This window comes from Corvus brachyrhynchos, unplaced genomic scaffold (assembly GCF_000691975.1).
Source record: "Corvus brachyrhynchos isolate BGI_N302 unplaced genomic scaffold, ASM69197v1 scaffold31, whole genome shotgun sequence".
Classification (NCBI taxonomy): domain Eukaryota; kingdom Metazoa; phylum Chordata; class Aves; order Passeriformes; family Corvidae; genus Corvus; species Corvus brachyrhynchos.
This window is the reverse complement of record NW_008236196.1, coordinates 2061863-2074502: the sequence shown is the minus strand read 5'-3', so window position 1 is coordinate 2074502 and position 12640 is coordinate 2061863. Positions and strand designations below refer to the sequence as shown.

Below are 12640 nucleotides of genomic sequence, written 5' to 3'. Positions count from 1 at the left end.
AAATCCGCTCCGGGCTGCGAACCACCGCCGTGCCAGATCCCGCCCGCATGAGGCCGTAGCCCGACCGAAATGCGCCCCCGCCACGGGCCCGCATTCGAGCCACAGCCTCTCAGCGCCCTGTCCTGATTCCCCTGGCTCCCTTGCGCCCATGCGGGGCCTAGTCCCGCACGGTTTATTGCGTACAGGCTTTGAGAAGGGGCACTGCTGCTCGAAATAGCTGCCCTGGCACGGCCCTGCTAACGCAGTTACGCAAGGGCAGGAGCGGAGCTACCGCGTCCCCGCAGCACCGGGAGGCACGCACGGGGCTGAGCCTTGCCCAGAGCCGGGTAACAAAGGTTCGCCGGTGCACGAACTCCTGGCCTGGAGCTCGGCACAGAGCCGACCCGCTCACCAAAACTGCGCAGCTTCCCTCTCTTGTTCCCCGTCTCCCTCTCTGCACAGCGCTAATATGGGGCTCTCCCCAGCCTCACAAGTTGTACAGTGATTGAATTTTGAATTTTTCCAGTTCGAGCAAAAGTAACATGAAAATAAACAGCGGAGAGGATTTCACACAAGCAGAAACGCAGCACTGATCTACAAGTCGGCTTCCTTAGGGAGCCCGGATAAAAAGCTAATTTTCATTTGCAGGAAAAGAAATGCAAGTCAAACCACCAGAGGATCAGTATGAAGTGCAACAGAAGGGAAGGTGTGTTTGCCACGAAGATGCCTTGTGTTGGTACAGATCGTGTGGCCTCCTGAACCAGAAGAAATTCTATTTACCTGCCCCAGAGGAGGGGAAGAGAGACGAGGAAGTCAGCCTGTTTTAACTGCGCAAGGAAAGGGCTCTTTCACACACGTACAGACACACACTGCTCTGTTCTCAGTCAGGCTACATGTACTTGGAGAAAACACGACTCTGTCGGCAAGGTTAGCTCAACCCAGCACTACAGAACAGCTTGTTGGAACAGAGACAGGACGAGATGCAATATGTACAGGTGAGAAAGGTTACCAGAACATTTCCCTCACTTTAAAGTCAAGTTAGTAGATTTTAACTCAGTCCATTAAGTCAGAGTCACCTCAACAATGGAAGAAAAGGGTAAGAGTACATCAATGCAAAGGAGAGGTCAGTGTGCAATTATGCTGTAGCACTATAAATCATTGCCTTTGTCCATTCCTTCATGAACCATCTTAGCTAGTCTGCTGAGGGATTCCTGACATACTGTTCTGCCAAAGTGACAACAAAACTAAACTAGTTAATATTGCAAGATTACTGACTGAGACTTACAGATAATTCTGCACTAATTTGGATGTCATTTACCTATCCAACCCTCGTTCTTTTTTTTTTTTTATGTAAATAAATTTAAACAGAAAATACATCATTAACTCTTTATGAGTTGTAGTATCTGAACCTCAGACAGAGCCCTGTGTTAGACCTTGATCTTGCACAGGGCTCTTCACACGTTAAGTCATGTTTCTGGAAGAGTTTAATCGACCCTGATGTCTGATAATCCCTCCCACCACCGCAAACTTTAAAGATTGATAGATTCTTTTAGGCCAGCTGTGGATCCCTAAGCCTTGCCTTAAATGAGCACATCTGCACATATGGACAGCTCCTGTGTGCTAGAAAACACCCTCCTTCAGAATCACCCGAGAGCTGCAGTCGTCACATGTAATCCCATTCCTAAACGATGTCATGCCTCCCTACCTCAGTGACACGCTCATACTGCTTTATACTCCTGTTGCCATGGAGAAACAAAACAGCTAACAGTTTTGAGGCACATGGAGAGATTTCTTACCCTAAAGTATTCAAGCCTTTATGTAAAGGCACAAGTAGATAAAGTAAAAATCGTATTTCCTGAAATTTAGCACTACTAACTTGAGGCATTTTTTTAGGTTACGACAGCTATCTGTTTAATAAACCACTTAGAAGACTAAACTTATTATTTTTAAAGGAGATTAACTCATACCATCATACAAAGGGTAATGCTTACTATCTAACTACACAATTGATTACACTAGCAATCAGGTGTAGCAAGACTGTGTTTTCAGACTACAGTTATGTTACCTATTATTACAGAAGTGAGAAATCCTAGCTGATTTTCAGACATCAGGTGATTCAGTTGTAAATTATAAATAAATAGTTGTAAATAATCATAAAGCTAAGTAAATAAAATGCACACAACTGAAATAGATGTGTAACCTTAATGACTGCCTCTCAGTGTTAAAAAAAAAAGCTTTTTCTATGTGTAAGTTAAATACGTATTTATTACACATCTGTCCCTGGGAAAAATCTCTCTTAAGATACTCCCCTGTCCTCTTTGAGCCCTGTGTTTCAGGAGTTTGCCTTTACCTTATTCATACTTTGAAGGAGAAAAATTATTTAAGGAAGTATGCTCTCGTTGCTGTACCCTCTCTTAGTTCAGATACTGAGTGAATCCTTCAACTCTGCTTTTCATAGAGCATGCAGATAGATAGATGTCAGCCCTATCAAAAATGAGTGTTTGGTAATGCAAACTCCTGAAACAAGGAAGCACTGAGAAAAGCACTTTAAGCTTTAATGTGCAAAGCTGCTACTTGTATGATGATGGCCATATGAAAAACATGATTGCTGGTAACCACAATACTCCCCCATTAAAATTGCCTTTTTTGGTCTCAAAACATATTAAAACAAAATCTTCCTTTTCATTTAAATGAAAAGTGACATGTCCCCATATATAACAGGTGCAATCCTATGCACTTTTTATCAGTCACATGGCATTTTTCTCCTGCCTGTGTTACTTTCTAACCTAAACTGTTTTTCTCTCCAAACCAGTTTTCCTTCTCAGAAGTAATTTGGGATCCTCCCTCTGGGACTTGGCCCTTCAACAGATCAGTTACTCTGGTTTCCCTCATTTTTGTTTGTTCTTCAGACTTCAATTAGTTGCTCTACTCACCTATACTGTTCTTTCCATTATTCACTCTTTAGTCCTTCCAAATCTCTCTCCTCTTCCTGTTTGCCAAGAGCAGTGACAAAGAGGTAACAAAAAGAAGAGCAAGCTTTCAGGAGGGGACTGAACAATCTCAAGAGTCCAGTCCCACCTGGGCTTTGAACCTTTCCACACACCTTCAGTGTTGCAGGAGAACCCAGGCATTTGTCTTTCCCTGTTCTGCTGTCTTAGAGACTTGCCTGTCCTGTTCTGGCTCCTCTTGTGCTTTACCCTACATCTGACCATCACAGTATGTTCCTGGTCTCTCCTGCATGTCCTTAATCCATCTACCCTCAATTAATATTGCCTTCAGATTTCCACCTTCAACACACCATTACTTTAAAAGAGAATATCATTATTGAAATACTCTGCTGCTTTTTATGATAGCAGGCAGCATGTGGAGCAAATCTTTTTCTTTCTCCCTTTTCATCACTCCTCATGAAATACTCATTAATCCTTGTTAGACCCAATGAGAATTTTTCAGACATTTTTAAAGTGCTAATTTGTCCCAAGTGAGGTTGCATGACTAAGGGGCAATTCTGATGATTTCTTAGCCCAAAGAACCCCCCTATTTATTTATCTCCATAGGTATGCTCTATCTTAGGATCTGTCTGCCAGGAGTTTGTTTTGGAGAAATAGCACTACCTTGCCCTGTGCTCCTTTTTCCCTGACATGCACTACTGCTCACGATCAGAGTCAGGATGCTGAACTAGATTGACCTTGCCTTTTACTATCTATAATCTCTCCATGATATTTTAATATCAAAGGAGTTCAATTCATCTCAGAAATGAGGTGGTCATATGCCAAAATAAGGCCTGTTATTTGCACAGGAACCATATTAGTTAGGTCTGAAAACATCTTCAGGACCTAGGGGGTAGTTAGTGTCTAATTACAAGCAGGTCTTGTCAGGGTTCAAGGGACTGAATTTCAGGTTCCTGGCACTGGTTTGGTTAGCTAGTTCTCCTCAGAAGCATCTTTCTCTTACTGCACTTTCTGCCATAGCACCCTTTGGGCCTCCAGGTGAGCTGTCAGTTCAGAGTCAGTGCACTAGTCCTTTTTAAGATACTAATGCTATTTTGCTTTTCCTGTGGGCTGGATGAAGTAGTTGAGTAATCCCACCAAGCAGAAGGAAGCGCTGCAAAACTACACTGGGATATCACATATCAGCTACAACCCATGTTTGTCACCCTCACTGACCCCATACCAGAAAGAATCCCCCCTTCCCCATTTCCAAGGAGTAACTTTTTTTTCTTAACAAAAAAAAGCCAAAACCCAAGCCCACGAGTTTCTGAGAAACAGTTTCTCAGTTCAGAGCATTCAAAGACTCACAGTTTCTAAGCCTGGCCTTGGGGAAAAAAGGCTGCATTCTCCAACATTAATACCAGGATTCATTTTGGCTTTATTCAGAACCGTACAGAAGTTTACTGACTACACATATCTCAAGCTCCACAAGTCAGACATCTGCAGTTCTTGGAAATTTTTTTTGTAACTTGCCACATATACACATTCACTAGAGTGGATCTGTGAACTCAGGAAATTTAGATAGACTAAACCCCTCTGCACAGCAGTCAGTCTGTGGAAGAGGAGGTGCCATTGTAAATCAGCTTCCAAAAATATGGTTCTCCTGTGAGAAGACAATGTGGAAGAACCATTTCAAGGGAGTATCAATTAATCTCTCGAAGGGACTACTAAAACAATCATAAGTAGGTTTTAAGGTTGAGTATCAGTTTCAGTGTACCTTTCTGCTCACATGTGAAGACACATATGGTCAAGATATGTCACTAAACCCAAACAGTCATGGAGACAGGACAATTCACAACTGGCAGCCACAGACCAGCCCTTGCCTAATGCAACTTTTCTGTTCAACCTGACTTTAAAAAACAACCCCCACTAACTACCAGATGATCACCTTTTTGGGTTGTTTTTTCTCTCCTATTCTGGTACTTAACACTCTTTGTAGTACACACAGTACATACAGTACATGCCTATCATAATTTTACTCTTTAAGCTTCTTCAATACATCTTTCTCCTTTCCCTCATAAGATGCTCTTGCCAAAAAAGAAAAGTCGCCACATACATTTTGTGGCACCAGAGTACTGTTAGGTCTTAGGCGATCTCCTCTGTCCCCTCAGTTCACAAAGAGTGGCTTCTACAGATTGGGAAGCCCATGCTAAAAAAAACACATAAACCCCCTAGAATTTTTAAGAATATTTTTTGCTAACTAAAGGTACTACCATGGTCCAACTGCATATCTTAAATCTGTGATAGGCAAAGCTAAGAAAGTGAACTATTTTAAAATATTTATTAATACATGTTAGCATGCTTTCAAGATGGCCACTTCTGTGTGACACACAGCTGAAGCCCAGATAGACAGATGGATGCCAGGTAGCTTTCCCTGTTTAGGCACTGCCCTGGCAATCCTACAAGGCAGCTGTTACAAAATCCTGAGGTCTGCTAAGCAGACTCCAAAGCACCAAAAAGTAACTTGGAGAGTACAAAACTGCCTTTCCCCACAGTCTTGGTCACAGATCTCTTGGCTTTTACCTTTGGAAGCAGTATCCCAAGTCCAGCTACTTTTCTTTTAAGCCCCAAATGAAGTCAGCTCAAAAAAATAAAAGGAAAACCCCTCTGCACAGGAAATGAGAAAAGGAAAGGGAGCCTTTTCCTTTCTGCCGACTTGCCTCCCATCATACATCATGGGCTCAGAAAATGACACAAAACCTAACTATGCACTAGCAAATCACAGCACAACCATTAGCAAAACTTAAGACTGTACACTATATCATCTTTAAAAGGAGGATAAAGAAATGAGGTCAGAGGTTTAGTCAGTTGATTCATTTTAGGAAACTGCCTTAGCTGAGTTAACTTCACTGTAGAATGCTCTCTGGAAAGAAAGCCATTTTGTCAGAGACTGCTCTTTAACCCACTCTGCTGGAGCAAATCCGCTCAGCTTTTTTTTTCAGGCTGAGGGAAACCAGCATCATTTCATACGAAAGACTTAGCAACAGAAACTCTTCTGGCAACACACTAAAGCAACTGCTAGCAAATGACTACAGGTCATTTCCTAGGAAAGCACCAAAAAACTCAGTCAGTCCCCTACAAACTCTCTGAGAACATTTGACAATAAACAGCAGAAGAAAAGCACTGTCATGTAACCTTGCTGTTCAACATCCATAGGCTAAGGATATTTCTGGGACTGCACACTGGCCAGAAGGCAGGCAGCCTTTCCAGTACATATTATAAATCACAACCAGGTATCCCATCAGGTCACACTGTTCTAAGGGAACAGTGCCAGTAAAGTCAGGGAGGAGGAGGGTCACAACTTTTCTAAGGGCTTTCTGCTGTAAGGTAGCTAATCCAAAAGTTAACAAGCTCCTAAACTATCCAACTAAGATTTTCTGAGAGGAACATAAAGCTATCTTTTAAAATAACATCAGGCCAGTATGTTTTGAGCAGCATCCTGAATTACCAGTATTTGCAATCCAAGCCTCTCTATCCTATAGCTTTTCCTGTGTCCCCAGACCCATGTGACTGCTGAGTTCATTACAATGAATTATTACAATCATTACAATGCCTCAGTGGGATTCTGGATTTTATGAGTTCTTTTACATACAAAAGAAAATAGAACTGCCTAGCAGTTCCTCTGTGAGACAAAGCATCTGCACTTGTTTCTCTTGCTTCACATACCAGCAAAAGAAGAGATCCTCAACAGCAAAAGTTAAGAGTAAGAAGCAAGATGAGCACAGCATGCCAGTCTTAACAAAGAACTGTTGTAACAATCCTATTATCATAAACAGGACAGTGTGTCTGAAATAAAATAAGAGCTGGTTGCTGTGTGACAATAGTGTGCTTGTCTATCATTTACAAACATGAAGAATTTACAACTGAAAGTATCATTAAAAAGAAGTGAAGACAGACATGCATTTCAAGCACAAATCTGACACCTTCAAAACAGAGAAGAGGCAGATTGTCCACAATATCTAGAAAGATTTTTTTTATCACCAGTGTGTTCCATATGGGAAAGTCTCAAATACTCTAGTAAAAAATAAACTAAAATAACCACAAAAGACTTGGAAAGCAAGCAATTATGTGAGAAAATAATGTTATAACTGATCAGCTTTAAAGGAAATTAATGCAGAGCATTCAGATGGCAAATCTTTAAATGAATGCTTAAAACCAGCTTCTTTTCCTTTATCCTCTCTTTCTTCTCTGAAGCTAGTCTCATCACAAAAGCCAACATTTTTTTTAACTCCATAGTAACTAACTCTAGCAATCCCTGTCCAAGTTCTTAGGCTTAACAAGATGAGAGTTTGTACCTAACGCCATAGTGTTGCAACCAGCAATAAATCAGAAGCAAGTTTTTAAATCCATTGTTTATTTGAAGCACTCTTATTATGAGGAAATATTTCTGATGGTATTTCCTTTTGTTCCTTTGTGCTTCTCACTTGCTGATTATAGCTTTCCCTATCTTCTTCACCCATTTGTATGTATCTCAAATGCTTTCATATACTTGAAATACTTTATCATAATGATGCAGAACTTTGCTGGAATATTGAAAAGTCTGGCTTGAACCTGACCTGCACTGGCAGCGGATCGCAGCTTGCGGCAGCCCACATGAAATGAGCTGAGTATCTCCGTCTGCTTCCAAGTGAACGAGGGCTGCTTTGGAGAACGCTACCCCAGATAACCCCCAAACTGACAGTCTGGGAAGGAAGTGAATGAACACGGGTGCTGAGTCACTTTTCACTTTCTTTGCTGTGAACAGGTAACAAATCCACGGAAATTCATTTGGATACTCAGCAGCAAAACTTGTGAAAATACCCCTCCTTCTCTCATGCCTTCCTCTTCCTCTCCCCAGCACACAAACTGTTACTGGCGTGATTGGGGACCACATTGGAAGCTTGCACTTTTGGACCCAGGGACAGAGCACTTCCCTTTGCAAGACAGCTAAATGAAACCCTGCAGGAGCCTAGAGCTGGTATGCTCTCATCACCCACAGCCAGCAGTGCTTTGGGCCCAGGCTGCTCAGGAATATGCACCTGGAGACCAAATGTACCTCTGAGCCAAGGCTGGAAGTAAGTCTGCAGCATAACACAAGAAAGGGAAGAATTTGGTTGGGATGACTTTACTGGGAGGCTGTGGTTGTCAGTCAGAGGGCAGGAAGGAAGAGAGTGAAGTGCAGGAGCTGGAATAGCCCAGCCTGCATGGGCTGCAGGAGAAGGGCTGGTGGAGCAGCAAGGATCCTGCCTGCACACATGCACAAGGGTGGGCTGTCAGCTGCCTCATGCTGGGATTCTACAGGGTTTTTTCTTGGGTAGTATCCAGAATAAGTTTGAATAAAACAAAGTTTAAAAAAAACATGTAATAAATATCAGTGGTAAACACTGTGCTCTTCAGAATGTATTCTGGATTTTAAGCATTTTTGTTGAAAATTGAAATTTACTTTCCTTCTTCGGTCAAGTTTATTAAACTAACTTATTGCTTTTCCCTTCTGCAATCACTTCAGAGATTCTGTTAATTATACAGAATATCAAAACTGAGCAAGCTCCTTAGAATTAAGAAAATTTATGAAACAGTGCTCCAATTAGCAATAAAGTTGCTTATTGCAGGGCACCAGGATCTCTTAAAATCCTAATAGTCTCTTTTTCAAAATGGAAAGATTTAAAGCTGGGTAAGAGTATGTTGAATTTCCCCTTTCTGCCCTTTAGGTCTTTTTGGAACCACATTTGTAAGGATAAAGAAGTATTTTCTTTCAGTACTTTTAACAGTCTGATGTTTTATCTGAATTGGAAATTGCATTTCATTCCTGTCTTCTTTTTTTTCCCCCCAGCCTTTACTGTGTCTGCATCTGCTGAAACTGGGGGTGTAAGAGAGGGAGAAGTGTGATTTACACTGGTGGAGCTTACTGCTGAACTCACTGGTGTTGTGTGAGGTAAAGCTAAGCATATATATTTGCCTTGTGACTGGGATGGAGTATCAATATATGCCTCAAGACTGGGATTTTTCCGTTAGCCATTTAGATCTGCTGATATTTTGGATCACTAGATCACCCTCTCTTCAATTTTTGTTTGTTTATTTTTGGTTTTTGTTTGGTCCTCCCCCCCAAAACTTAAAGGTTCTTAATATATCATTCTGACAAATACAATTTTTCTGTCTGACTATCTATATGGAGTTTTACTTTCATTTTTTCCTTTTTCCCTGATGCTTCTGTTTCAAGTATTTGGTTGTGGTTTTTTCACTTCTGTTCTTCATTTTTGTTCTATTTTTAAATCCTCTCATTCAGGTTTCATTCTACTTCTTCTAACAGTAATACCTCACAGATCTTTTTCTTCCCAGTGCATATCTCCCTCAGTTTTTCTCAGTAGATAGCACGTATGCTCTCTCCAGCTTCCAGAAATTAGCACTTTTATTCTTGATTTCCAAGTGACAATATAAATGATTAATTCCATGCAATTATTTGTGATCACAAAGTTGACTAAAAAAGGGCTCTTACAAGCTAGATTTTTCTGTGAAACCTCATGCTTAATATACACCCAACTCTTATCTGCTGCAATCCACCGGGCTATTGAAAGATGTGGGGAGGATGGAGAAAAGGATTTGGTAATGGTTCTCTTAAAAACAAAAGTGATCTTCCTAGCCGCTGAATTGCTGCTAATGACACTGGCCCCTTCAAAACCAACCACACTTTATGCAGATGAGATGCCAGGCCAGGAACTTCAGGTGATCTGTGAATTTATGGAGCTCCTTCCACCCCACCTCCTTTCTAACTCTGATATTACTGAAGATTGTCCCTACTGAGAAAAAAGAGATGGGTATTTATTTCTTTCAAAGTCTCAAATCAGAGATTCTCCTCTGTGTTTCTGATTTCTCAAATCTATAGGGAAGCCAATAGCTCTAGGCTGATAACTTTATGCATTTATATTTTATGTCACTGAACATAGGTTGGAAAGTGATAAAAACAGAGCTCTGAAAATCAGCTTCTTGCTTCTACTACTGAATCCAAGTAATTCCATAAAGACAAAAAACCTCTTTTAGTCCTTTCTGGGACTGTGTTGTATTTACTGAGGAGCTCTTTGGTCCCTCTGGGAACAGGACTGCTGAAAAAATACTAAAAAAATGGGCTGCTAGAGTTGTTTAGGAGAACAAGAGGTTCTCAGACTTCTGAAATTGTAGATTAGAAGAATCATGTGTATCTCCATGGCTACCAGATCAGTTCGTGAGCATCCTGGCAGATTTCTGGTAGCCATTTTGGAAGGTGTCATAGATAAACTGCTTAATGAAAAGACTATTGTGGTCACAGAGGCTTGCTGGGGAGACCAAGAGAGGTTGGACCAAATGACCCCATCAGTGGTCCCTTCCAACCTTAACCATTCTGGAGGCTCTAAATATTTGACCAAGAGTTAGAAAGGAGAACATGGTACCGCACCACCTTGTTATTTGATCTTGTTAAACTTGCTGGTGTCAGGGCTAGTGATGTACAAAGTGGTCGGTTTGGTGTCTTGGGATCTGGTGATTATGGGTCTATCTACAGCTCTGTGAAACCTTGACTTCTAGTATGCAGGTATTTCACTATGGGAGGAGGAAAAGTGGTGGTGCCACTGAAGGGAAGGCTTCAAGTATGTGTCTGCTTCCAAGAGCATCTTTGGATGTTTAAAGAGGCACACAGGACACAAAAGGAGAATCTTTTCAGAAGGCTCAGCACTTGAGTATGCCATCTGTACCTTTGATGCATCTTGAGTGCTCCATGCTGCACATAAAAGACAAACTACTTGCAAAGGGGATGGGGAGAGAGATACAAATACTATCTTAAAAATATCTTAAAATACACATCACTAATACTCAGCCTACAAGCAACAGATATATGGGACAACACTATTCAGATGGGGCATCCTGAGCTTTTGGAGGTTGAATAACTGCAGATGAAGATTCACTTAGATGTCTTGGTGTTTGAAAAATGGGGGGTTAAAATACTTATCCGGGGTCCCAGCTGAAGTCTAGTAACAGAGAACCCACACTTACTAATTTCAATGGCAGATTGTCCCTAGTTTAGCTACAGTGGTTTAAGATTTTACTGTCCCAGCAGCTGTTTGAGAAGTGACAAAATGGGATGTGTGACCACTCTCTGGGCCACAGCTATGTTTATCAATTTAAAGTATTAAATATGATGTGCTGTGTCATACATCCAAGGCGAGGGGAAAGGAGGTGGAAGGAGACATAGCAGCACATCCACACCCATTGTTATCGGATTCTTCTGTTACAGAGTGAGAGATGCAAGCTGGTAGTGGAAGGTAAGGTCACCAAGAGACACTATTGCCTCAAACCACTGCAGCAAGGTTTGGTCTTCAGGCTTCCAAAATTTGTGGTTTAGTTAAAAACTGGAGTCTGTCTGCTGAGTTAATCTGAACTGACAATAACTCTAGCTGTCAAGGTGTTACTGATATATACAGCAATGCGAATAAACACCATTGTATCATGAAAATATATATAAACCAGATAAAGACTGTGTTCTGTTTTAATTATATACTTAAATAAGCAATTAGAAAAAAATAATCTTGCACTGTAAGTGAGGATAATAAACTTTTAGGTTTATTTCCATAGTCATCCTGTTCCTGAGGGTAAATCATGGTGCTAATGACGTAGAACTGGGAGGAGGTTACCTATCTAGGGTTTACATATCCAGAGTTTCAGATGGATTATTAACCTTGTATTTCCACTTTGGAAAGTTCAGTTAGCAGATAAAACTTATGTATGTATCAAGTAGTCCATTTTCACTATCCTGTGTAATCTTAGCCATGACTTCTTTAAGTGAGAAGGTCATTGATCACAGCTTTCCTATGCTTTAAATCTTTATATGTTGGAATAATTTTACATGCTGACCTGTGTGTGATCTGTATGTCTGACAAGCAACTGTTGCATCATCAGCCATGCTTTAAGCAGTTGTTGCTCCCTACATTATGCTGTGCAAGTCTTTATGTGGCTATTCAGCAAATGAGATCTCATCTCACAGAGTAATAACTCCTTAGTACTTTGTGGCCTATTTCTATCTCCTTGGTTATTTTTCAGGCTGTTTGTCATTTCCCTGGTGTGGTTCATTGCATGGTTTCATAAATTCCTAAGTGGTATAGCTCTGAATGTCCAAACCAAAGACAATTTAAATGGCTTTATCAGGATGCTTAAGTGCCTCTTCCTGTTAAGTCTCCTTTATTTGCATCTGTCTGCAGTATCTATTAGAATCAGTTTACCATGTTGCAGTTTTCCCTGCTCCTTAGGGCTCTGCATGTGATAACTGCTTGTCTTTTTGTCCCACAAGGCTAATGTCCTTACCATGTTTTCCTTTGCAAACACCTCTACCTTGCAGCTCCCAACGAGCCATTTCACTCCAACAATCCGAATGAGGTAGCATAATAAAGCTACATTTATTTAAAAATGATGACCAATGCACTCTGTTGAAGGGATGCAATTTCTGTTTCGGAGCTGAAAAAGGGATTATATGTCCAAAACCACTGTGGTGTGGGGCTTGTTGTTTTTTGGGTGTTTTTTTTTGTTTGTTTTTGTTTTTGTTTGTTTGTTTATTTTATCCTCTCAGCTCTGTCAGCTAGTCTAATAAATGATGATATTTCTTTTTCTGAGCCCTGCTTTTGCTTCCTTGGTGCACCTCCATGTGAATGGAGCATGACTGGAAGATAGTTCAGCAG

The 12640-nt window shown here is 41.0% G+C and overlaps 1 long non-coding RNA gene across 2 annotated transcripts in view; it reads left to right on the top strand.

Moving 5' to 3' along the window:
• The first annotated feature begins 6 nt into the window (after positions 1–6).
• The window catches only part of LOC108448151, a 19506-nt gene continuing 6872 nt past the window's right edge, over positions 7–12640 (top strand). Inside the window, exons 1-5 of one of the 2 annotated variants that reach the window (XR_001863940.1) lie at positions 7–974; positions 7483–7710; positions 7804–8020; positions 8776–8877; positions 12576–12640. This is a non-coding gene — a long non-coding RNA (uncharacterized LOC108448151). The remainder of the gene's footprint in view (positions 975–7482; positions 7711–7803; positions 8021–8775; positions 8878–12575) is intronic. The other variant, XR_001863941.1, reaches the window with a different exon arrangement.